This window comes from Cynocephalus volans, chromosome 5, assembly GCF_027409185.1.
Source record: "Cynocephalus volans isolate mCynVol1 chromosome 5, mCynVol1.pri, whole genome shotgun sequence".
Lineage (NCBI taxonomy): Eukaryota > Metazoa > Chordata > Mammalia > Dermoptera > Cynocephalidae > Cynocephalus > Cynocephalus volans.
This window is the reverse complement of record NC_084464.1, coordinates 64,113,192-64,139,640: the sequence shown is the minus strand read 5'-3', so window position 1 is coordinate 64,139,640 and position 26,449 is coordinate 64,113,192. Positions and strand designations below refer to the sequence as shown.

At 40.8% G+C, this 26,449-nt stretch overlaps 1 protein-coding gene across 1 annotated transcript in view; it reads right to left on the bottom strand.

Annotated features, from left to right (window-relative positions):
* Positions 1 to 26,449, bottom strand: part of LRRC1 (leucine rich repeat containing 1) — a 117,514-nt gene that overhangs the window by 45,148 nt on the left and 45,917 nt on the right. The window lies entirely within an intron of this gene.

Genomic DNA, 26,449 nt, shown 5'->3' with positions numbered 1-26,449 from the left:
ACAAGAGACTATCTAGAAATTACTACCTCCATTAAAATACAGCATGGATTTATAAAGTATTTTCCTGCATTTATTTTATATTCGCTTTCCTGACACAAGATATCTTCTGAAGAGAAACACATTAAAGAAAAACACTAAAAACCACCACCACCAAGTCCCACCATCCTATCAAAAGTCACTGATGGCATTCTATTGTAATTCTCACTATGTTTTCATATGGTTGTTTTACTACAAGATATTCTAAACTAGTACATCTTTAAATTGTGGATTTTCTTCTGATTACAAACATAGGAATTTGGAAAATATACAAAAGTACAAAGAAGAAACTAAAAACCAACACTTGCATCACCCAATAACGTTTTACTCTGACGTTTTTTTTTCAGTTTTCACTCATACACATACATACACACGCACAACACACACAGTGTGTGTATAAGTAGATTATCTTTCAAAATACTAGGTTCATGACAATTAGGGGTTTTTTTCACTTTATATTATTTTATAAACTTTTTCCCTATCATTTTTTTCCTAGTTTGCCATTCTTAATGGCAGAAAAGCACATTGCATATATTTTAATACTTCACTTAATCACTCCCCTATTGTTGGACATTTAGGTTGTTTCCAAGTTCCTGATATTATATTTATGCTGATTTCTGATTACTTCCTTAGGCTAAGTTCCCAGAAGTGGAATTACTGTGTTAAAGGCATTGACATAGCTACAGCACTTGATAAACATTGTTAAATTGCTTTAGAGGGGGCAGGTTATCTCTACTTATACTTCTAACAGCCTGTGTCTCTCCTCCTCTTTCTTTTACATTTAAAAAATTTTATTTTATATTCCTTTTATCATTAATAGGACTGAATATTTTTCCCCATGTATACTGGCCACTAAATATTATGAATTTAAAATGACCAATTTAAAACTGTTATTTTAAATTTCTCTTTCTCTTGGCATAAAACCTGAGATTATAGTGTTTAGGGTTTTAAGAGGTTAGTTCATAGCATTTAATTCAAGAATACTTTTATTTTGGACATGTTAACATTGAGAAGGGCTAAAATAGAAATAGTTTTCCTGGTCCCATGCTGTTTCTTCCACCAGATTGACAAATGCAAGCTGGGCCAAAACGTACCTAATTTTCCTAAATTGGGGTGGTGGGGAGAAGGGAAAAATAAAGAAAAGGACGGATGCCTTGCTCCACCAACCTCAAAGTAGTCAGCTGCTACAGAAAAGCTTTCAGTTCAAATTTAAAAGCCTAACACATGTGAATTTGTGCTAACATTTTCCTCACACTATTTTCTGACTTTCATGGTCACATAATGCAATGAAGAACAAACACTATGATCCTAGTTTCATAAATATAATAGCAATATACAGAGATATATAGCTTGTCCACAGTTGAGTCGAGTGGATTTTTAAAACTCACAAACATTTGTGGGATCTTAGGTATAAATACAGTGGTAGCCCCTTCTAAATACATTACCTTATTTAATCTGCTCAAAAATAAATTATTTTAACTTCCATTGCACAGAATGGACACTAAGGCTCAGACAATTGAAGTGACTTGCCCATCACTACAAACCTATTTCACTGAATGCTGGCTCTCCATGCTGAAGTCATGGCATTGCCATGCTTAAGAAGAAGTGAGCATATGTAAGGCCATTACAGGATCAGCACCGCTGTTCAGGCAAATGAGGCAGCGACCCACCACGGGCTTGCCTTGGTCTGAAAAGTGCTGGCTGGCCTGGACACTCCATGACAGTCCCTCTTCCTGCCACTACTTCAGGTACTGGGTGGCAGTCTACAAGGCTGAGAAAAGAGGTATCTCATAAGTGCTGATGAAGATGATCAAGGGACATTAAAATACAAATTCTACAGCAGCTTGCTACTCTATCAAGGGTGAAAAAAAATTCAAAGAAGCAGAGCGTAAAGAAAAAAGCTGTGTCGGGTAAAAGTCTTTAATATTACATGGAACATCAGAAACATCACTGAGGCCTGAGAAGATGGGCCAATCAAGAGGTCACATAAATAGTGGCTGTAAGAAATTCTGGTCGAGGCTGGTCTGGAATTCATGGATCAGAGGATAACAAAAGCAAATGCCAGAGAGCACAGATAGACTAAGTCCACACAGAGCTGACCTAAAAGTTTGGTTCATAGGAAGGCCTCTTTAGCTCAACTGCTTATATGCAGAAAGTAGCAGATAGTGGGCAGAACACAGGTCTCCTTGACTCTAAGCATCATTTCTTTCTACCACATGCGTGTTCAGAACTTGACCTTTTGAATATATTTGCCTGTAAAAATAAAAGATTTAGACAAGAAAGGCAATGGTGTGGTTTAAAGAATCCTGATTACTGATTTGCCTTAAGCAAGTTAGTAAAACATATCAGAATGGAAACTGAAGGTAGGAAGGGGAACATCCACTCACTCTGAAATATTCAGCTAAAATGTCACATCCTTGGGGACACTTTCCTTGGGCCCCAAGATTAGGTTGGGTTCCCCTGCTCTCAAGTTCCTTGGGTTTCACCTTTGTAAGACTGGTTACAGTTTTAATCAAATAATTTTTTGGTGATGGTCAATCTCCCTTATTCTCTAAGCTCACTGGAAAGAGAGACAATTTTGGCCTTGTCAGCTGTTGTTTCCCCAGAGCCATATTAAGCACATCATAGCAGGCTGTAGGTACTGAATGAATGTATGAGAAACTAACATTACTAAGCCTGTATGAGGACCATGGTTCTTTACTTTGAGTCATGAATAACCACCCCATAGGATAGGTGTCATCTCTATTTTACCAGCAAGAAAACTGCTTAGCACCAGATCTTCTACAAGAAACATATTAAGCTTGCAGGTTATTCCCAGCTGAAATTGCCTTTAACTGATTCCCAAATGTTCTGCTGGGAACAAATGTGAAGTTTAAGACTAAATGTATAGGAAGAAAAAAAAACACCTTCTCAATGAGACCTTGCCTGACCACCTACCTCATGAAAAAACTGTTGTTTGAATCCTTCCCACCACCCCCACCCCCTCTCTCAGACACTCCCATCCAATTTCCAAGTCCGTTTTATATTCTCTAATTATTTTTCCTAGCCATCTTTCTCTGTCTACTCCTACTACTATCTGTCTAGTCCAAGCCTCAGATATCTAGAGGACCACAATATCCTCTTAAATGTCCCTCTCTGGATCCATTTTGTCCTCCATCAAATCCAAACAAGGGTAAGAGCAATATCCGCACTGGTTTTCCACATTTACTAGGATTGTGCCCCCAGGAAAACTGCTTAATCTGTGCCTCAGTTTCCTTATCTATAAAATGGATTATTGATAGGTATTTTTAAATGATGCCAGTGTATCATAATGTAAGTGTTGCAGAAGTTCTGATAAGGGGGAAACTAGACAAAAAAGGGCCCTGTTATGCTTTGATCCAGATGAAAAAGAAGAGAGAAGAAGCACAGGCATGAACGTGACATTGGATGCAAAGTGAGGAGAGAGTGGGTCCCATGGAACAACAGCGCAGTTGGCCCAAACTCAGGATAGCTAAATGGGAGTATCTGGAAAGAAGGCTGGAAAGATCTCTTGACAGTAAATTACCATATGCCAGGTTGAGCTGTTTACAAGTAATGTGCTAGACAAGGAGTTCCCTCTTCTATAAAAAGGGAACAATCATACCTCCAACTTAGGGTTGTTATAAGGATAAAGTGGGGAAGTTAACATAAGTAAAAGCACATGGCACACTATAATACTGGGTGGGGGATCAATAGAGATGACCATTGTTTTCCATTCAAGGCCAATAATATGAAGGAGAGTAGTGTCATTAACAGAGAAGATTTAGAGGGTTTTTGCTGTTGTTTTAACTATTTGAGAAGCAATAATGATTAAACCCTGAATAAGCAGTTATTTATATACAAGTATCAGAAATACTTGTAAAACAAAAAAAAATTTTTTTAATCATACTTTTCATTAATGAAAATTGGCCTTGTCCCCCATAAATACCCAGAATAAAAGCATAAAATCTGAAATGTGCAAAATGTCTGAGAATGATTATAAAATTAATCTTTTCCTTACAACTTTCCTCAGATAACCTTGAATTCAGACCCACTCTAAGCTATTGTTACTTCTAAATGAGATGGCCTTGAATTAGTGCAATTTAATTATATTCAAAAAATAAAAAACGCCAAACCTGTGCTTTACCAATGTAAGTATTACTACAGCCTGTATACAGGAAATTCATAATCAGCTCTAAGTTCTGTCAGTGCAAAAAGTCTCCTTCAACTCCACCAGGCAGACAACAATTCTGTCACCATTTGCCAGAGGGCTTCTGAGACAGAATACAGCTTTCACAGCAGATTCTGTCATTTAAAAAGTGATTTAAAAGGACACTCACTGCCCTTCCTAGCACTCATATTCTTTTCTCAGCATCCATTTTTAACACATGAAGCTGAGATCCCACCCCCAAATTAATGTATAAACTTAGTCTATATTCTTCTGTAAGAAATCAGGGCTTTCTCCTCATATCCCCAGAATCCTCTTGGTGGACCACGATCTTTCCTGAAAAGCCATCACCATTTAGGGCCCCTCTTGTGACACAGACAGATTGAACCAAGTGACTTCTCAGGTTCCTTCTGTAAGTGTAAGTGAGTTTAGAAACTCCAGGCATCTCCTTTCATGGAGGACTGTGGGCAGACAGCCTGTTTTGTCTAAGATAGCACAATAAATTCTTTTTGAATAAATTAATTGCTCCTTGGCATTTCTTCTTGTTCAACACGAATAGTCTCCCTTCTCCTCCTGGGTTCAAGAACTATCTGACGTTACTAAGTTATAATACTAGATTCTTTCCACTAATAATACCATGAAATGTGAAGCAAAACAAAACTTAAATCTTAAATATTTTTGTGGCTATTCTCTAAGATCGTCTAATTCATGTTGATGGCGTTTGAAAATAGAAAGTTAAAGGAGACTAAAACTGCTTAAAGAAGTCAAATTATTACCTCCATCAATTAATTTGTCTTTTTTGTAAAAATCACAAATAACATTTTAAACCAGAGAACATATTATATGAAAAGTTAGTGAGTTGAGATTGTATCATTAAAAATGGGGCAAGAGCTACGTTACTTATGTTACTATCTGCATTTATTGCATCATCATTCTTATCCCCACAGTAAGGTGACTGTATTAGCTTAATTAGCAAAAGGTGCTAACAAGGCCAGGGTCCTGGATTCAGTCCAAGCATATACCAGTTTCTTTCTCGTTTCCAGCTTCACTGCACTCAGAGGGCCCTTTACCTAAAAACTTGTAATCATAAAACAGCAGCAGAAGAAACTTATTAAGTGCTTACTAAGTGTCAGGCACAATTCTAAACACTTTGCACAAGTGAACTCATTTAAATCTTCACAGCAACCCTAAAGAACGTACTGTTATCTCAATTCTCTCAAGAGGAAACAGAGAAACCAAAAAGGTAAGGGTCTTGCCCACGTTTACACAGCTAGTAAGTGGGAGGGCAGGGCTTAACCTTGGGGCAGCTCACTCCAGAGCCCACGATCCTCACACTGAACCTATATTGTCTCTAAAAAGAATGAGTGAGGTTCAAGAGACATGTGCCACTTGTGAAAGCCAAGGATGCATCATTGCCAAATCTTCAGCAGTTCAGTCTTATAGAGCAGAAGCACACACATCATCTGACCTGACTTAAGGCAGGTTTAAATTTTTTCTTTACCTAATTTGTCAGATTAAACAAACCAAACTAAAATTCATTTTCAAGATACATACAATAAAAGTATCAAAGTAACAGAGAAGAAACCTTAAAATGAAAATTCTAGCCCTATTCTAATTCTTTGGTATGGTTAAGCTTTATCAACTTTTGATGATGATATAGTGTTAAAATTAAATAGTTTTTGATTAAGTATATAATATATTAAAATGTTCCATAGCTCTTGCTTAATGTAGCACTGTTAACAAAAAGGCAATACAGCCTCTTAAAATTTCAATGAAATCTTCCATAGATCCTCCCAAATAGATTATGCCTCACATAGTTCCCAATACTTTTTGTTTGAAGCATTTACTCAACAGTGATTATCTATAAAAATTTATTCAGTAACTTTCCCACTAGATGTATCCTCTGCTAGGTCAGGGACCAGACCTATATTGTTCTTTCCTGTGCCCCTGCCTTTGCCCCACTGGGTCTGGAATCAGAAAGCAGATTCCACAGCCAGCATCCTCATTTAATGCAGGTAAACCTCATCCACCCTGGGCCTCTGTCTACTGGCAAAAAGGAATCTTGGCATCTCTGTCCTCTCACAAGTCTATTGAGAGGTAAAATGAGATAATATGATAACTTGATAAAGTGCATAATGTAAGTAACCTTGGTAAAATACACAAATACAAAAGACTCAAAGAGTGGGAGATGGAGGCACCTGCTCAGTGACCCAGGTTGGTTTTAAGTATGTGTCACTTTTTATATCAACTGGTGGGGCCTGAGGCCTATGTTTTCTTGCACTCCTCTCCCACTGGACACACTTAGACCAGAAGAAAAAAATATCCAAAAGTCTGTCAATATAGAAATAACTAAGCCTTTAAATATTTTGTCTTCAGTGTCCAATCTTAGGTAAAGAAATGTGTAGGAAAAGTGAAGATAAATGGTCAGGGTCCGTCAGATGTTCAGAATCTTGCTGAGCATTTGATGTATATATGCACATGTGCCCAGGTGTTCCTTGGTTATCGTCTAATGTAATTGCACATGTGCAGCCAGGTGTTCCTGGGTTGTCTGACTCACAACCAGGTGTCCTGGGTTATCAGACTTAAGTATAAAGGACAAATGGCTCTGATCTGCAGTGCCCCCACCCCCCGGGGGGAGGGGGGAGACAGCCACAGGGAAGCTGCTACTGCTGCTGGAAGCTGTTGCTACCAGAGCTCCTGGGATGCTTCGAGAGGCCACCACTGCTGCTGAGGAAGCTGAGGACTGAGCTCATGTCATCTGCCAACAGCTCCTGGGATCTTTCCCAATGACCTAGCCTATGGACCTGCGTGTGAGGGATCTGGTGACCCAGCCTGGTATGTGAGGGGTCTGGTGACCCAGCCTGTACAATGGTTAGCCCTAACCCTTAACAAGACAATTGGCTACCTCAGCAGGATTCCAACAATTGCCCTAGCAATACAAAATGTGTAACTACATAAGCAGTGAAGAATTTGAAGACAGTACCTCAATGCCACATCACTGACGTTAAACGAAATCAGAGACCAAAAATAATGCAGCATAAACAAATGGTAGCATCACAAATAAAGCTACCTCATGACCTGCCCCACAGTGTGGCCCGGGGGCAGAAGCCAGCCTAACAGGGATCAGCAATGCACAAGCCAGCACATGGATATCACTGGCTGCCAACCTTCCACATCCATATTCTTTAAATCACCTCAAGACTTGTTCAAGATGAACAGTTTCCCTTTTAGAGTTACTTACATTTGTGTTTTTACTCTATAGAGAAAAAATGTGTAAGATGTGACCTATGGGTAAGACTACTTGGGTTTTCCTTCTCATAGAAACTACTAACATTTGTACTGAGCACCTTCCATATTTAACATTAAAACGTTATGGATAATGCAAGAGCAAAATACAAGATTATGAAGAACTTGATCTTCTTTCCCATCCAATACTGCCCCCTCCTATGAGAGGAGAGGGATGAACAGAGTGAATTAACTCCTGCTAAGAAGATGTGCACTGTGGCTCATCCCAGCCAACGCTGAGCTGACACTTCTCATCCAGCTGGCCACCACAGTATGAAGAGCGCGCACACAATTACCTCCTTCCAGCCATACAGACATTTTATATCTTCTTAGCACAATACTTCTATTTCAGATGAAAATTTGAAGTTGCTACCCAACCACTTATTGCTCAGAGAAGTGTCCAGTGAAATTAGTCACCTGACAGCTCTTGTCACTGCCACCTTAGACACAAGTGGTAAGTCCTAGGCCCTGGGAGATAGCGGGGGATAGACACAGATCAGGTAAAGTGACAGATGTGACTCTGAAAAGAGGAACTACTTCCCTCCAAGCCAACTTGACTATGTGACTCCAAATAAGAAAAGCTGCGATTTTGGAGGGCCTGTTATGTACCATGTATTTATACCAAACTGGCATTTGGCATGCATCATCTCTAATCCCTGCAACAAATTAGATAGTAGACAGATAGTAGGAGATCCACTGAAAGATGCAGAAGTAGGCTCAAAAACATTAAAGAATTTTCCAAAGTCACTCCGCAGACATGTGGAAGAGCAGGGCTTTGAAATTCCAGTCCATCTGCCTCACAGCCGAGGCAGACTGCAAAGTAGCAGTTGAGGGTCTGGAGAGTCCGAGTTGATCAGCTCCAGACATGCTGCAGAAATCAGAGATGCCAGAGGAATGTATACGGAGAGACAGAGTAACTAGCTAGAAACACAAGCCAAGATACCACTCGGCAGTCATTTCATGCGAGCAGACTGCAGAAAGAGGAAGCAGGAGAGCAGGAGAGGGAACCTGCTGTTACAACGGGGAACCAGCACAGGCCTCCATGAAGCACCAATAGGCCGAGGGGAAGAGAACCGCAGGAGCAGGCATAGAAGTTAGGAGAGCAAAGAGTGTCACCCACAGGGTTGATGAGTGCAGCAAGGCAACAAGCAAGAAAGATGTGGCTGCTTGGAATTTGTGGTCACCTGTGAGAGGGAGAGCAGAGTGGTCTGAAGGGAAGCCCATGGATGAAGAGGTGGTAAATGCAGTGAGTGTAAAATAGTAGCTGCCAAGTTCTAGCCTCAGACACAGTATTCGTGGTTGGCAAAAGGAGAAACATGGGGAGCATGTGATAAGGTTTTCTAATCATGAAGCTGAATTTATTTATTTAAAAGGACTATTGTTTAATCTGAGATTATATCCTGACTGGCGGGTTAAAATCTCTTTTAGTAAATGACAGTGATAGCTTTTCTTCTCAAAATAAAGAGTTGGCAATCCTGTGTCAGATCCCATTTAAAAAATTGCACTGCTCCATTAAACCTCCAAGTCTGAGAACCTGGGGTCGAGTATGCCTTCAAAAAGCCTGGCAATTAGGAGGAGAGAGAAGGGGGTATAGCTTGAGGAGCACAACAAGGTCATGGGAAAGTTCATTTTAATGTGTTTGGATTTGATTTGAGAGCAGTGGACGGTCAGAAAGAAGCAAGGAGGGTAGCCACACATGTGAGAGGAGAGACGAAAGAGGAGCCTGGGAGCAGAAGGCCTGGGAACAGTGTCAGAAAACAACATACGTTGAGATCCACCAATCCACAAGAGAGGTGAATGACAAAATCCCATGATCTTATGAAGGAAATGAGTTGCCACAATATGAAACACTTCTGGGCAAAAACAAACACCACATCTACTTGGCAATGCTGAATGGAAGGGAAGGCCACACTGGCACAGAACGTAGGATCCAATTATGCAGAAAAACCATGAATCAAGACCTGGCCAAAGACAGAACTCAAAAGCTACAAAGAATAAAACAACCAGCAGTGAACAGAACAATCATGTAAAAAGACATGCTGACAGGCTGTAGTAAAATACTGAATGCTGTGACTCTGGGTACATTCAGTACATCATATTGCTTCATTTAGAGTTATTTACTACTAGGATAAAACAAAGTCCTTGTGTGCCAAATAGGCTTGCTGATTAAGACAGTTTGAATGCTGTGCTGCGGGCTGCCTGACTCAATCCTGCTTAAAAATATCTGGGATTGTCAAACAAGACTAAATATGAACGCATAATCCAAGTCTGCATTTGCTGCCACAGCTGTTCTACTGGGTGTACAGGAAAAAAAAGCTAAATAGAGAATTTTTTCGAATACGTCCCATTTATCATATTATTCCAACCACCACAGATTTGCCCAGGAGGCAGGCAGTCTTGAGGACAAAGCCATAATTCCAAGCAGCCTTCCGGACGGCATGGAGGCTGACCCGGCATGGGTCTCTGCATGGTGCAAGAGGAAGGCAGGACAGAGAGGAGCCCTTTGGAAAATTTTATTTTGCACAAGTCTTGGTACTTGTGCTGGCAAAAAATTTTCTCAGCTTGGAAAGTTTTCACCTAATTCCAGCTACAATTACCAAAATAATCTTTATACCTCAGCTTTCCTCCCCCGCAGAGTTGGCTTAAATAAACACAAACATGTCTTAAGGTACAAGATGTTGATTCACAAAAAAAAAAAAGTAAAAAAGAATTTCAGAATATTAACGGTTAGATTTCATATGGAATAACATGAAGAAAAAAATGTGAACAGTTCGGCATTTTCATTTACCCTCCTTCCAAAATAAAAACATATATATATACAAGGATATTTCAAAAAGTTTGATAAAATGGAATTAAAAGATAATACAAATCTTCAAGAACTTGTCAAAGACCCTCACATATGATTCCAATTAATGGCTACTTATACTCCAAGGGAACAGCAACCAAGTATCAAAAACTATTGTATTCGTCAGATACTTCACCTTTCACTCAAAATTAGAACTCATTTTACTTATTCCCATTTAATATGAACAAAGTTACAACTGCTGGTACTTATATATCAAAATTCTCTACAGAAATGAAGTCTTACTGTGGATGAATGCTTTCATCCAGAAATGAAGTCTTCAACTTTCCCCAAGGCTTTTCCATCTTCCGTAGGCCTCAACAATCTTTTTCTCCTCTAAACTGCAAATAAGCTCCTGTGGTCAGGCCCACTTTTTTGGCATGAATTTCATGTTGCCAGTGGCCTTGCTCTCTTGGGTTACCTTTTCAAGTACCACTTATCTTTCCAATTAGGATCTGTGATTTTTGTCAGCTGGGAAAAACATCCTACTCAAATCTGTGTTCACCTCTCATGTTGTGGCACCATGCACAGTGTTTCTCAATAAGAGATTCAACCACCAGCTGAATGAGTCCTTCAGATCCTAAAAATATTCTCCAAGTAACACACAGAGTAGGTGAGAGGGTGCAGGGCCAGGAGTGAACACAGTTCTCCAGAAGTGCGGGGGAGAAACCATTTGGCCCAGAGAAACTAGCCAGAACACTGATTTTCAATAGTTTTACCAGTTTTTCCAAAGCACATCCCTAACTGTTGAGTATCCCAGAGGCTGGAGATAATCAAACTTCAGAGCACAGAAGAATCACCTGGCAACTTACAGAAAGGCCTGGTCCTACTCCTAGCAAGTTATTCATTCAGCAGATCTAGGGTCCAGGGAAGGAATCTGCACTTTGCCCCAGCATTCCTGGAGATTTAGATAAAGGGGGTCTTAAGGTAACCTCTGAGAAACACTGAGGTATTTAACTTTAGTGGTTCTCAGTCCTAGCTGCAGATCAGAATCACCTGGAGTCACCATCGCCTGAGAGTTCAAAATCTCAGCCTGGGATAGGATTTGGGCATTGTTAAAAACAACCACCATCACCGCAACAAAACCTATCTCAGGTGACTCTAATCTGCAGCCAGGTTAAGCACCACTGTCAGGAGGCCTTGGCCAGTTTAGTGCGGCATCTGACAGCTACTCATGGCTCCCATCACAATTCACTACGAAATAAAGCTCTTTCTGCTCTTATACTGAAGCAGATCCAACTTTTACCAGACTTCCTCCAATGACAGGTGAACAGCCATGTAACAGGGAAAGCTGTTTTGTTGTTCAGTTGAGGATGGAGCATGCATGAAGTGGGGAAAGGAGGTGAAAAAAGGATGGAAAGGAAAATTCTTTGGATCTAATTTAACTGCCTCCCCTCACTTTAAATAAAATAGATCTTTTTTAAATCCCTCTACCTATTATACAAGTACACTTTTTCAAAATTAACACAGAAAAAAAAAGGCTAAACAGAAAACAAAGTGAAAAGGCATTCTAAAAACTCAGACACATGCTTACGTTATTCAAAGAAATACCGTAAAGAGAAGAGCTTAAAATCGTAAGTTGTCAACTGACAGATGAAAAGGTAAGATATTTATAATACATTTAAAATTCTTAAAAAGAAACATATCAGAACTTATACACTAAAACTGGTATTATCCCCTTCAAAGTATTCATCATATAAGACATGCACATATATTCTTCTGGTGTTGCCATTGGATGAATGCTTTGGAGGCCTTTTGTAGAATTACAATGAGTATTTCTCATTACTTAAAGTTTTGCAGAAGCAGTCCTATCTCTATGAAGTACAAAAAATTCAAGACTAGGCATCAAACTAGAATATAGTGTGTTTCGGCTAAATTTTATCCTAAAGATGATATATTGACATGGATCAATTTCCGTGTCCTAAAGCAATCCTCACAGGCACTCTCATCCAAATTTAGGGCAAAAAGGGAGAGAGAAAGTAAAATGTTTGCTTTTGCTAAGGGGTAATCTAGGGTATTATAATAGACACTGTTGGATTTAGTGACTACGCCAATTGTATAGTTAGGCAGTTGTCGGACCCCTGCCGACTTAGCCACTTGTTGAGTTGGGAACCATGCCAATTGTACAGCTACACCAATTGTATCGTTAAAGCAATTCATAACTAAAGCCAAAATGTTTCATTGTTTTAGGTATACTAAGTTTTCCATTTGTATTGTCAGGGTTAGGGCTCAGACCCTTCAAACCCGTTGTACAGACTGGGTCACCAGACCCTTCTCACACAGGTCCATAAGCTAGGTAATTGGGAAAGATCCCAGGAGCCGTTGGCAGACAACATGAGCTCAGTCCTCAGCAGCAGCAGATCCAGCAGCAGCAGATCCAGCAGCAGCGGTGGTGGCCTCCCAGAGGGTCCTGGGGCCCCTGGCAGCAACAGTCTCCAGCAGTGGTAGTGGCCTCCTCATGGTCCTCTCGGGGCATCCCAGGCGGGAGGGGGGCATGGATCAGAGCCACTTGTCCTTTATACTTAAGTCCATAACCCAGGACACCCGGATGCACATGCGCAATAACATTGGACAATAACCAAGGAATACCTGGGCACAGCAAGATTCTGAACATCTGAGGGGCCCTGACCATTTTCCTTCACTTTTCCTACAAATGCTCTAACTTTGGGTTGGGCAATAATCATTTTCTGTACTTAGTTAAGCTAGTGTTCCATGGACTTAGCTGAAGATGAAAAATGGCAGATTGTAAAGAATCCTTCCCGCCTGAATGCTATTTATGATCTTGACCCAGTCAAGAACTGTTTAGGTTCTGTTAGATTCTTATAAGAATGGCTCCCCGTTTCAATTTAAAGTTGCTTAAATTTTCTTGGAGATTCAAATAAAGTCCTGCCCTGGAAATTCTGATTGCATACTCCTCGGGTGAGGTGGAAATATGGAGTTTTAAAGAGGATTCTATGTAGGTGGTCCCAGAGCCCACCTGGAGAAACAACTGCTCCAAGTGAAGGAACACAGACCATAATCCAAAGTCTAAATTTCTAGACTTTAGAAAGAATTCTTGCTCCCATCATTCCTGAAAGCCCCTGTCTGGGGTCTTAGGATCATCAGGGCATTCTGATTTGCTTATTTTTGAGTATTTTTCTCAATCTTCTCTTTCAAACCTACAAATACGATTTTCCCCACGTGTTTTGAAATTCCCTGGGGGTAGATTGTATCTTGTCCTCTCTTGGCCAGGACTCTTCCTTTTTCTATACTTGTGATATAACACCCAAGTGCCTGATATGCAGAGTACACCGTACAAGTTTCTAGACTGTCAGAACTTAATGTAGAAGTCCTGATGTGCTTCTTTTTTAGAACTTAAAATGCATCATAAATCTCACACCTTATAATTCCACACAAGTGCTAAGCCTGTCATCACTGATTTATTCTTTGCCGGTCATCACCAGTTTCTGAACAGTTTAACTCTATTTACAGAATTCAACAATCTCTACGTCTAGGCTGGATAAAGGGGCTGTAGACCCTACTCCTTGTTACACTGTGCCATCCAAAAAGCGCACCTACAAATCAAAAAGTGATTAAAAGGGTGCTCTCCTCTTGTGTCCAGTTTCTCTCTGAAATCACAAAGGAACGGATAGAAACAATGTTCCCAAAGGAAAAGTCTAAGAAATCATCCCATTCGCTCATTTCTTCACTTATCCAATATTTAAGCGACTAAAACTTAAAGGGCCCTGATTATTTATATCAGGCCATGTGGCAGAGAGTAAGGAGGCAAAAGTGATAAGAGAGGCACAGTCTTTGCCCACTGTGATCTCATAGCACAGTGGGGGAGAGGGTTATCACAAAAATAAGCCCAATATAGTGTGACACCCAACACTGGCAACTTCAGCCAGGGCAGGGAGAGTCTGGAAGTGGGAAGGACAGGTTGTTGACTTTTCCTTTACTTGGCTCCATTGACTTTTTATAATGACCTTATACTGCTTTTATAATTTTAACAAATCCCAAAGTGAAATAAACTTGGAAATGCAATGGCATAAATGAAATTATCAAAAGGTCTTAGAAGGAAGGACCATTACTTATCTATCACTTATCTCAACACTTAACATGAAATAACAGGCCTGAAATGACCAGAGCCCACTCTGGTCCCAACCAAAGCCAATGACCAGACTCCAGAAAAGAATACTGGAGACTCATTTTCCCAACTCCTGCCTACTGGGTCTGCCTTGGCAGCAATGTCTGGACAGCTCACTCCCACGCCAGACACTGATCAAACAAGCACACATTATGAGCAGAGTGTTATGAAATTCCTCCATTAATTATATTATCATTAGCTATCCAAGACACACATCATAATTGCTCACATCCCTTAGAACTGGCAGATCCAGCAGGAAACAGCAATTGATGCTATTTCCTCCAGGAAATAGTGATTGCTGGTGTTTTTCAAGCCTTCCTCTGATCTCCCAGAAAGAGTCAAGGGAAAAAGCATGAAACAACAAGCCGTGTGTGCTGTAAGACACTTTTGACATTGCTTTTTCTGTCACAGATGACCTCTCGAATGCCAAATGCAATGGAAACTTCAGTACACGCTTACTGACCATTCCGCCCCAGTTTACGCTGCAGCCTTCTGGATGTGCTTCCCTTCCTTTAGTTCCACGTGAGTTAAACCCTTGCTATTCTCCTGTTTCTCTGCCTGTTCCTTCCCAGTCTCTTTGATCCATGACAACAGCTTTGCACATTAATTTGCACACTTTAGCTTCAGCCCATGAGACTCATCACATTTTTAATGTCTAACGGGACAGCCACTGCTCTGTCATTCTCTTGCTTTACCTAAGGTCCCAATCATCATTGACCAGTCTTCCTGCTGTTTCTTCTCAGAATCTTACAGGGGCTCCTCCTCCTCTGCTTACCCTTAAGACAGTGATATTCTGCATGCTCATCTGCTTTTCTAACTCTATGTCCTCTCCCTGAGTGACTTCATCCTTGGCCATAACTATCACCTACAGAAGGATGATTGTCAAACCTGTATCTCCTGCTACAACTTCTCCTAAGCTTCAGCCTTTATCTTCAGCTGCCAATCAAGCATCTCCATTTAGATCTCCCAAAGGCATCTCACCCTCCACACGCCCACAAATAAACTCATCTGCTCCCCTCAGGCCTGACTACTTCTTCAGGGTCTCCCATCTCTCCTGGGTGAAAAGTGAGAATGTATCCTAGACCAGATGTCTCATTTGTCCATCCCCACCCCCCAACAAGTCACCAGCTGTTGCCCTCATGCCTGGTCCAGCATCTCCTGTTCTGTTCTCTCTCCTATCTCTGCACCCTGACATGGATGCCTGGCCTCCTACACCCAGGCTGTCATTAATCAATTTCATGCTTCCTGCTAGTGCCAGGGCAAGCCACTTCTCTGTTTGAAACCCTTCCACAGCTCACCACAGCTTTCCAGGAAACATTCCTTGGCCATCACAGGCCTTTCGTGATCCTGCTGCCTTCTATCTCTCTAGCTTCATCTCTTGCCATCAGTGACATCATGCATTTCCGCTATTCAGATTCATCACGCTATTTCAGACCTTTGGACACATGTTCATGCTATTTCATCTGCCCAGAAACATCCTTCCCACACTTCTTGGTCTTCACCTGCTACTTGTTCCTCAGAGCCTGAGAGTCAACTTTCCCAAGAAGTCTTCTTGATACACCTTCCTTCCCCCAAAATGATAGAGCCTCGCCCTCCAGTCTCCTTCAGATACGCCTCTGAGACAGGACTTTCCCCACCATCCTGTCATCAGGGATGGACTCCACTCTTCTGCTCTAAATCCCTCAAGAGACATGGCTAAATTGACTTAGCTCTAGCTCCTGGCACAGAACCAAAATATCTGGTTAAATATTCAAGAAAGGAATTGTATTATCCTTTTCTGCTGCTTATAACAAAATACCTGGAACTGGGTAATTTAGAAGAAAATGAAATTTATTGCTTCAGTTTCAGAGCTGGGAAGTCCAGAGAACACATCTGGTAAAGGCCTTGGTAGTGACAGTGACACAGGGGTCTCACCTGGTAGAGTGGTGGAGCAGAGAGAAAGAGGGCTCCTCATGTGCTCTCCTTTTAAAGCCCTCAGAACCACTCCCATGACAACCATTAAACCATTCACTATGACAGGGTCCTCATAATCTAATCCCTTTTCAAGGCCCATCTTTCAATTACCATAACAGGATTTCCTACCCTCAACAGTTAACGCTTGGGATTAAGTTTGGGGGGAACATTCAATCCAAGGCAGGAATTAAACTCATTCTGAAAATGTGTTTCTGCCCCTATGTCCCTTACCTCAGTGAAACATACACTCTAGCCAAGACTTTCACTAGTGCTTTGTTGTGCTAATTGTAATAAAATGTGCTGCCTTTATTTAGAACATTTCTTTCAGTTGATCTCTTTCTATTTGGATCTCTAAGGAAGGACAGAACAGTTGCTAGCACTGAAAAGAGGGTTTTTTGAGATGAGAATAAACTTGACTGGCAGTGGGAAAGGGCTCTGGAACACCGAAGCATCTGCCAGAACATGCCAATGAGCGGCAAGGAGGGGAGCTCTCCACCACGCTCCATGTGGTCAAACCCGGAAGGCTGAAGGTTGACCAGTCTGTGACAAGGGCCAAAGGAAGGGACCTGGTCTAGAGGAAGAGCAGAATGGTTATCTCTTCTCTTTAATGACCAACATGCAAAGCTCCTGAATAGAGCAAGGAACTAAAACGTGGGAGTGGGGTGTGGAGATGGGGTAAGGAGGGACTTCTTAAAACAAGGATGCGCCCTGTGATTGTGACAAAGCAAATTTCTGTTGCACTTGAGTCAACTTATGGTTAACTTCAAATTGACACAGTTCCTTGCCGAGCTGTGTCCTGTCAGTTAAGGAGACAGGTAGCACATTCCCTGTTAGAAAAGGAAGCGAGGATGCCAGTGACTCACTCAGTTCCCTTAGGTGCCTGCCTTGCCGACTTAGTTTAGGCCTCCAGGGACAGACCTCAGTCCCCCTCGCCCTCTGGGGTGCTGGGGTTTTCCCACTGGCTGCCTTCTGTGTTGGAGGTGTGTTATTGACACTCATTCCTCCCAATTTTGTCTAATTTGTTGAGACCCACTTGTTCATCTTATCCCAGCACTCAGCTTGCTAGATGGAATGCCTGTTCTTAAACATTTTGTAAAGCCATCAGACAAAGACTGAACAACAAGGTTAAATACTTCAAGACATAACTATTAATGTATATGGTTCTTTCACCAAGCACCTTCTCAAACAAAATGTGTGTTAGGTAAATACTGAACTGATTGCTTCACAGTACCTTAAAACGAGTTGCACGGTTATGTTCGGTCTGCTGCTGCCCACATTACTTCCCTCTGTACTTCAGTACCTATGTGGCCCTAGGGGGTAATTGTGCCTCCCTGACTTATTTCAACACAAGAATCACATATCAGGTAGAACTTCTAAATGCTTACTCACCTATTTCTTCACTCTGTCTGTTGGCTTTTAACTTATCATATCTATCTGGAAATTCCCCTAGCTTGCCAGTTATCTATCCTACACCAACCTTACCTTTTAAACCTATAAGTCAGTCTCCTGTTAGTGTTAAAGTCAGAGATATGTTCATATTTCTCTAGAAAGATGGAAAGCAAGCAATACTGATTAATCTGCCTTTTTTAAAAACTTAAGTGTTTAGCAGTAAGTGCAAATAACAGCATGGGAAATGTTTATGACCTATGTTAGATGAATAAAAGCAAGATAGAATTAGATATTTGCTGAATGATCCTAATTTCGTGAAATAGGTAATGCAAAGCAAAGTAAATACATAAGATACATACAAATTATATAGTATGCTCTCTCCTACACCTGCATCCAAGGGGACTGGGACATTCATCTTGTCTACTCTCTTTACTTTTCCTTCAAAGGTAAAACCCCATACATTCTTTGTTTTTAGCTTTCCTGGTTCCACACTTCTTTGCACCAATCTTTTGCCAAGACAGCACAATGCTTACCTCAGAAGTGTTATGTCAGATCTTTCTGAGAAAGCCCTGCTACTTTTTTTGGATGATGCCTCATTACTGGCCACAAAAGGTTTACAAACCAACTGCTATGGTCTGAATGTTGGTGTCCCCCAAAATGCACATGCTGGTACCTAATACCCAACATGATAGTATTAAGAGGACGAGCCTTTGGGAAGTAAGTCACGAGGACTCTACCTTCATGAATGGGATTAGTGCGCTTATAAAAGAGGCTCAAGGGAGCTCCCTCACCCCTTCCGCCATGTGAGGACCCAGCAGCAAGGCCCCATCTTTGAAGCAGAGAGCAAGTTTTCATCCGATATTGAATCTGCTAGCACCTGGATCTTGGACTGTCCAGCCTCCAGAGCTGTAACCAGTGAATTTCTGCTGTTTATAAGTTACCCAGTCTAAGGTACTTTGTTATACTAAGACACCACACCTCTTAGGGTGGGCCATTTCTATAGGTGGTTGAATTCATTTACTAGGTAAATTTGTGCAAGTTTAAAAGTCTTAGAATGACTTTTTTTTCTGTTTTTATTTCCAAAGTCAGAAGGTACCTAGTCTAAATATTGTCTACATCCTTTCTCTCAAAACAGAATAAAACTATCAACCCTGCCTTTATTATCTCCAATGTGCTCCAAAAATAATGAAAAGTACCAGTTTTCCTGGGTTCCTTATTTCAGCTCCACCTCTAACTAGGAGTATGACTTGGGGTACATCACAACTTCTTCAAGGCTCAGTTTCCTCATCAGTCATCCTGAGATGCTAAGACCCATACCTCACAGGATTAGCTTGTGGGTTAGATAAAATGACATGATATAAAGCAGCACAATGGCTGGCATATGGGCACAGTATCTAGAAGTCACCTTAGACAGAAACCGCCCTCGCCTGCCTCACTGCATCTCCCGGACCTGCTTGTGTTCTCACCCCCAGCCTGCATTCTTAAACTCTCACAGTCCTAGTTCCTATCTTCATTATCCAAAATGAAAGAGGATAGGATGAATTACAGCAAATGCTGAGTGTTCATTCCATATGAGGCATGGTTCTAACCACTTTATATACATAGCCTCTTTTAAGAGCCAGAATACCGCTGTAAAGAAGGTGCTATTATAATCTTCATTTAAAAAATGAAGAAATTGAAGCAGAGAATTTAAGTAACTTGTCCAAGGTAGTGATCCCCAGCTCAAAAGCTTTGAATAATCCCATATTGCCTACAGCAAGTGCTTCAAGTATTCCTCAAACATAAAACTCTAATTTTTAAAATACATTTTTAAAGTAGTTTTTAAACACTCAAAAGTCACACATTTGCATAGGTTTTATGCTAACTATTAACTAATCAGTGGTCAATCATGTTAACCTATGCCTGGGTTTACGCATTTTTGTGTAGATGTGGGAAGGAAGGCTACCCTGTCCTCCTTGGGCATGCATCCAAATTTCCTATAAATGTGTTACTCACTGGGAGGTTGTGACAGTGCAAGGGGATTGTGTTGTGTATTTGTGCATGTGTTTGTTTACTAGGTGTGATGGTTGATTTTATGTGTTATCTTGACTGTGCCATGGGGTGCCAAATTAAATGTTATTTCTGACTATGTCTGTGAGGGTGTTTCCAGATGAGGTAAACATTTGAATTGGTAGACTCAGTAAAGTAGATTGCCCTCCCCAATCTCCTTCTCTAGGAAGAGAAAAATTGCACCTTTTTGCTTCCTGCACACCTGCTTGAACTTGGTCTTCTCTTGTCCTTGAAGTGAGATTTATGCCATTTGTTTCCCTGGTTTTTAGGCCTTCAGACTCAGACTGGAATTATAGCAGTAGCTCTCCTGGGTATCCAGCCTGCAGAGGGTAGACTGTGGGACTTAACCTCCATTACTGCATGAGCCACACACACACAAACACACAAACAAGGGGTCTTCAAAAAGTTCATGGAAAGATCTGTATTACCTTTTAATTCTATTTTTCCACAAACTTTTTGAAGTACCCTTGTATGTCTGTATGTGTGTGTGTATCCTATTGGTTCTGTTTCCCTGAAGAACCCTAACACACTAAGCCTGAGTGTGATCATGGCATAACACCATATAATTCCAGCATTCAATTAAATGCCAGGTGTGGCACAATCTCTAGTGCTCACCAACAGCCATGTTTCTCCTCTTCTTTTACCTACCTGAATTTCCCAGCTCCTTTCAGTGAAGTTAGGGACATAAAATCAGCCAATAGAATGTGAATAGAAATGACATATACATTTCCTGGTACAGACCATAAACAGTACTTATACACAATCCTCCATTTTCACCCCCTCCCACAAGGACCTTGAAGGCCACTAGTTGAAGGAAGAAGCCTGGATTCCTGAATAACTATATGGAGCACAGGCTCTCACCAATAACCTCCCCGTACTATTCCCCATCCCACACACACACTGACCTGTAAGTTAAGCAGTAATGAATTTTCTCATAGTGTTGAGCCACTGAGATTTTTTATCAATAGTCAGTCTATCCTGCCTAATGCGCAGACCTTAGCCTTGGCAGAGCAAACCCTTTGCAACACAGTAGTCAGCTATACAATAAAAAGAGAAAGAATCCCATCACAATGTACATAGTGTTAGTTCTTATGATTAACATTGGGTGCCTCTTTAATATTTGGCAAATCTTAAGATTTTCAGTGAATTGCATTTCCAATGATATTGTTAACTCTATAAAGCTACAACAAACACTTGAAATAAATTTGACAAATAACAATGACAACCCAGCTGAGAAATCTACTCACTGACTCCCTCCAAATTTGCAACTAAAGTATAAGAACTGTTAAAGACTGCCTGATTTCACCATCAAACCAAAAATGCCCTATTCTTTTCAAGCCTCTTTCAAATCAGTTGCTGACGTCTTGGACACCAGTAACTAACACACCTTTCTGTGTGTTGTGAGCACTTTACTTATACTGTAGCATAACAGTCATTAATGTGTAATTCCTTACATCTGTCTGTTGTGCTTGTAGATTTACTCTCTTAAGGGATAGAAGAATTTAGCATAGAGTCTTACACTTAGTAAGTGCTCAATAAATGTTGCTTGAAGTAAAAAAGGATAATTATGAGCTATAGTTGTTCACTGTAAGCACTGAAAAAGATTTAGACTCTGTTTTTTTGTTTGTTTGTTTGTTTTGTTTTTAACTGAAAAGAATCCAGAATTGTTTTCATTATTGGCTTTGAACAGACATATGAGGTTACATCAAAAAGTTCATAGAAAAACTATACTGATCTAATTATTGCAAATCAACGTTGTACCCCACATGTATGTATAACAATAAAAAAAAGTTCACAGAAAGATTTGCATTATCTTTCAATCCTATTTTCTACAAACTTTCTGAAGTACCCTTGTATTAGTTAGATTGGGGACTTATTCAACACTTATGAAGCTAACTTAAAAATCAAATCATTTCTATATATAATCCTCAAGATGCAGTTCTTAGTACCGCTTTTCATTCCCTCTCAGTTCCTTAGTCCCTTTGCAAGATTTGCCTTTTCTAGCTTTGAATAAGTGGAGAACACTTTACAGGGGTGGGAATATGTTGTTGTCACCATCCTGACAAAGAAATGCCATCCAGCCTTCAGCTGCCTGGAGGCTTAGCACCACTTGGCTCAAGCCAGATTCACATGACAAAATAGGTGACCTCAAAATCATAATGAAGCAAGCAATGTGGAACCCATTCTCAATCACTTTTAGAGCTGGAAACTACCAACCCATTACCTACAGAAATTGCCTAATAAAAAAGTGAGCAGAAATATCATCCCATATGTTGTGGCTTTATTTCAGGAGAAACCACTGCAATTACTTTTGCTTCTGTAACTTAGCCTGTTGTGTGTAAATCCACCATTGTTTTGGAAAATTCCAGACCTAACACACAGCACAGCATGTAAACACTGAGCGAATGAATGAGTTAGGAAGGAAGTTAAGGAGCTACTTAAAATAGACAAAACACTTAGAGAACATGCAACTAAATGAAGAGCTTGTTGACCTAAAAAATATAAAATATATTCAGAGGTGTTGTTCTCAAACTCAGATCTCTCTATTACAGGCCCACCAATTTAAACAAGAGAAAGGGGAAAAAAAAGCGAGAGAGAGAGTTATATAAACCTACAACTTATTCAGTACAATCACAACTTTTCTGATAATGGAATATTAACCATATTAACAAAATTAAGAGTAACAATAGTTTATTTACTCTTCCACAAAGTTCTGGCAAAGCAAGTGGAAGGCCAGCAACCCAGAGAGAGCCTTCTAGATGGCAAGAAAAAACAAGCAAAATGTATAAAATCCCTCATCCAAAGGGATCTATTTGGAAAGTTTATCATGAAGTTTTCAGTTTTTAAAATGGTTTCTATACATCTGCACATTAAAACAATGCTCCCTAAAAAAAACTGTAGCAGAAAGGTGACTGGAAAACATCACAGAAGCCCAATTCCTTTCCAGCTCCACTTGAAAAATAATCACTATAATCTGGAACTAAAATGTGAGTAGAAGGCGATTATATTTTCTACATTAACCTCTCTTCCTAACAAAAGAGAAGATAGAAGTTAAGGCAGAGAGCAGGCTCAAGATAGGATAGCAGAAGTACTTGCTAAGACAAGACAGCAAGCTATGGGCTGGACACTGTCTAGCAGTCCAGCCATAAGGAAGAGTGAGCACAGTGCCTGCTTTCCTTTGCTGGATGTCTCCTGTAGTATTTTAACAGCAACGGTGACAAGGAAACTCTCCTACTGTAATATATATTAAGTCTAGCCACTGGGGCAGTGTGCTAAACAGAGTGCCAAACTTAGGCCCAATAATAGGCAGCAAGAAAAGGGAGAGCAATGGCTAAACTGTGCCGGGTCTGCATGCATAAAACTGGCTTCTGCCACACTTCTCCTGTGGGTGTATGTAGTTATTACAAAAAAAAAAAAAAAAGGCTAATTGTTCATAACTAAGGAGGTGGACTTCTAAACACACTAGATTTATTGCTTGCCAAAAAGCTTTTTTCAGGGCATACTCAGAAGAACCAAGATTTGATGCTACACAAGGTCATTTCAGCAGGCTTGAAAATTAGTTTTAGATTTCATTAAACAAACCCACAGCTACAGGCCACAAACACTGATCAGCATCCTGTGGTTGGACAGAAGACAACTAATCCAAGCAGTGAATCAAAGTCTTGCCTTTAGGAGAGGGGTGATGACACTGCCGGCAGTCGGTCCACTTACTCTGAAGTGTTGTCCTGGTGCTAGTGATGATTTATACGAACACTATCTTACATTTAAGTTCTTGTTAACCCAAGTTTGCAAAATAATTAGCCAAGGTATGCAGTCTCTGGCCACGTTTTTCTATATGCAGTACTATTTGCCCCATAACAGAAATAAACTCATGACCTCTTTGGTATAGTACGCTTATACTAACCAGTGTTTCCTTAACTTCCGCCATGCCTATTCCACCGGCACAAGTATTGCCATACTGGCATAGCCCCTGTATTCTTTATTATTTGCCTCATCCTTTTACACTGACTTTTTAAAGTTTAGTCAGATTTATTCTTAAGGAAAGTAGATTGTTTTAAATCACTAACATGAACATGAAACTATTATCACCACCGGAGACAGAAGATAAATGTAAAATAAATACAATATAGTGTTACCCAATTTTATAGAAGGCAATTCAAAAGGAATAAAACTGGGGGGGAAGGCGTAACTTTCTCACCATGATTCCACATTAAAAACTGCTGTTTTGCAGAGCCGCTTAAAATCATCTCTAGCAGTGCCAGTGTTTACGTGTATGTCTTACACTTTTGGGAAAACTGAACAAAATGGATAATGATATAGTACTGTGATGTAAGTCAAATTACAGCATAGACTATAAAATTCAAATTACTAACCCTTGGGGCAGGATTCATGATACATTAAGGAAGTCTGTCCTATATTCTTGGATAGCAAGATGCTACTATGGGGTAATACCTCTTCTAACAATCAGAGGCTGTTTTCCTTGAATAGGTAAGAATCAGTGAGCAGAGAATACAGACATAAGGCCCGAGCATCGAAGCAAATGCATTTCACTACAGAAAACTGTTTCAAACTTTAATTCTAAGCACGAATGCTTTAGGTAGACAAAACTTTAACAGCCTATTCACATATCAATGTTATATACCCCAATTGTGCTTTAATCTACGTTCAGGGAAATCTAGTTCTTTTTCCCCACATGTATTTTAGCCATTTGCCTGTTAAATAAGAAATCCACCAAGTTAGGACATGAGAAGTGTCTCACTTCCCTCAACCCTCACTGGGTTTGTACAGTAAGCAGGGCCTTGTCCCAATTCCTTCACAAAGCAAGGCCCGGCAGCATCGGAAGGTGCCTGCCCCAAGGTGACCCGGAGCTGATGGCAGGGACAGGGTTCCAGCCCAGGGCCTCTCTGCCAAGCACATCTGGTCATTCTGGGGATGAAACCATATGCACTGCACACATCCCAAGCCTCTCCATTCATACCTCAGAAAAAATCCTCAGACTAGATAATACATAAGCACTGCCCTCTTTCTCCCTAAACTCACTGCTCTCTGCTCTCTTAACACAGTGAACAAGTCCCTTGACTGTGTTCCTGAAATATCAGAAAACAAAACCACAAAAGCCAGAGCTTTGAGGTCTTGGCAGTTCTTCTTGGCCCAGGAAGTGAGCCTGTAAAAACTTCTCTCCTCCTGCTCATTTATAGACTTTTTTGGAGAGAAATACAAAACTGGTCTTTTCTCCTTCACTTGAACAAGAAAACATTAGGAAAAATCTAATTTTGCTCCTGGAATCAAAGCAAACTTGAGCTTAGATCAGCTCTAGCATCTTACCCTTTAACCAGGAATATCCTGAAGTTTTCCCACCTTCCACATGGGAAGGTGCAGGGCTGCCAGAGGCAGAGCGAACTTGGGCTTGTAACCACAAGAAGTTGTTGAAGGAAAGTTAGCAGTGGGCTTGCAGTGGTGATGTCTAAGATCGTGCTACTCAATGTGGTCGGTGGACCAGCAGGGCTGGTATCTCCTGGGAGCTTCTTAGCAATGCAGCATCTCAAGACCCACTCCAGACCTAATGCATCAGAATCTGCTTTTCGGATAATAAGAAATTGAGAAAGCCAATGAAGGTCCTACCGTGACGGTGGCCAGCCACGGCTATGGCCCTGCTACAACCCAGAGGCTGGGCAGGGACTCAAAGGTACCACCTCTGATCAGGGAGTGGGCAGCCTCTGTGGGGCACCAGAAGTCCAGAGGCCTATACAGCCTCAGACACCAGTCCCAAATCCTTACAAATGCCGGCATCGGGACAAAGTAGGGTTCTCCGGCTGCCTGCTTTGTGAGTTTTATTTACCTACTCAGTTGCCTAAGAAATTCATATTAATGTAATTTTATCTGCCAAAAGGAAAAAAAAAAAATGAGAGAGGAAACTGTGAGATTTGCCTGACCTGAAAATGGCCCAAGACCCCTATTCCTTTTGGTTATAGTAAATGGTGATCTTGTTCTGCTGTCATCTGTGTGGTTTTTTTGCAACCTAAATAAAAAAGCCCTGAACCAGCCATCCTCCATGTTGTCTTCCCCTCTACTCCCCCCACCCACATCCCTTCACACTACTGAGCCAGATCCAGGCTCTGCCAAAAGGGGAAGGGAACAGCTATCTCCCCCTCAGCATTTCTAAAAGAGCCTGAGAAGAAAGGGAAAGATCCGCAGGATCCTTCACAAAACTCCAGCACTTGCAGAAGGAAAGGCTGAAATGAGGAAGGGAAAAAAAAAAAAAAAAAAGAGCAGAGTAGTTATCCCAAGGAGAGAAAACATTTGTGTTCTCTGACACTGACTTCAGTGAAAGCTTAGCTTCTCTTACAGACAGGCTGGAAGGTAAAAATGGACACACGGAAAGAGGCATGTACCCCTTTTTTCTAGCTGTGAATGTATGAAAAGAAAGAGCTGTGTGGGAACCGGTACAACTGGTGGCTGACCAGCACTGACTTCCCACAGAGCATCCCATTAGAATTAACAACGGGACTAGGAACTTTAGGTTTTCCCTCCTCCCAAATAGTTAAAGCCAATACTTCTCTTCTTTCTCAGGTATTGCTGGACCCCTGCTTATTTTCCCTTTCTA